Raw genomic sequence first — 1,388 nt, 5'->3', positions numbered from 1 at the left:
TTGTTCCTTTTTATTTTTGTCATTTACAAAGTACCTTGGATTTCAGAACAACCTACTGTGCTTGAGGAGATGTATTGAGTCAAGTACATGAACATCGAAATAAATATCAATGGAAATAGTTGTTGTGATACCTGTGCCGGTGGCACATAAAAAGCACCATCCAAACGTGGCCGATGCCAGCGCCACCTCGACTGGCTTCCGTGCCAGTGGCATGTAAAAAGCGCAAACCGATCGCTGCCTTAACTGGCTTCCGTGCCGGTGGCACGTTAAAAGCACCAACCGATCGTGGCCGCTGCCAGACACCCCTGGCACTTGTGCCGGTGGCATGTAAAAAGCACCCACTACACTCGCAGAGTGGTTGGTGTTAGGAAGGGCATCCAGCTGTAGAAACACTGCCAGATCAGACTGGAGCCTGGTGCAGCCTCCTGGCTTCCCAGACCCCAGTTGAACTGTCCAACCCGTGCTAGCGCGGAAAACGGACATTAAGCGATGATGATGATGATGATGGTGATGAAAAGCATCAACGACTTTATGGTTCATCCCATTGAAGGGAATGATGGGTTCTGCAATCAAATATCTTCCTTCCATGCTTAGTGGGGAACAGAGAATAGGCAGGAATCCGTTGCTACCCAATGTTGTATGGGAGAATGTGCAGATGGACGGAGATGGTGGTTAGTGGTTTGTGATAGAGAAGGTTACAAGCAGGCTACGAAAGAATTGGGAAAGAATCAGTGAATAAAAGAGAAGCAGGAGGGTGTTGTAGACATGGCTGGGAATACAGAAGAGTGTGGTGACAACATCTCAGCCATCCTCAATAGTTCAATTTTTAATATTCTCTTTACTAGGCTTACACCTGTTGTGCTTAAGAAGACTCATCAAGTCGAGCGAAATTGCAATCACGGCAGATGCTGGTGGCATGTAAAAGCACTCATTACACTCTCGGAGTGGTGGGCGTTAGGAAGGGCATCCAGCCGTAGAAAAACATACCAAATCAGACTGGAGTCTGGTGCAGCATGCCAGCCTGGCCAAACTGTCCAATCCATGCCAGCATGGACAACGGACGTTAAATGATGATGATACACAGGAGTACTCTTTACTCTCTTTTACTTGTTTCAATCATTTGACTGCAGCCATGCTGGAGCACTGCCTTTAATCGAGCAACTCGACCCCAGGACTTATTCTTTGTAAGCCCAGTAATTCTATTGGTCTCTTTTGCTGAACCGCTAAGTGACGGGAACATAAACACACCAGCATCGGTTGTCAAGTAATGCTAGGGAGACAGACACACAAACATATACACACACATACATATATACGACGGGCTTCTTTCAGTTTCCGCCTACCAAATCCACTCGCAAGGCTTTGGTCGGCCTGAGGCTATAGTAGAA

This window comes from Octopus sinensis, linkage group LG19, assembly GCF_006345805.1.
Source record: "Octopus sinensis linkage group LG19, ASM634580v1, whole genome shotgun sequence".
Taxonomy (NCBI): Eukaryota; Metazoa; Mollusca; class Cephalopoda; order Octopoda; family Octopodidae; genus Octopus; species Octopus sinensis.
This window is presented reverse-complemented; position numbering follows the sequence as displayed.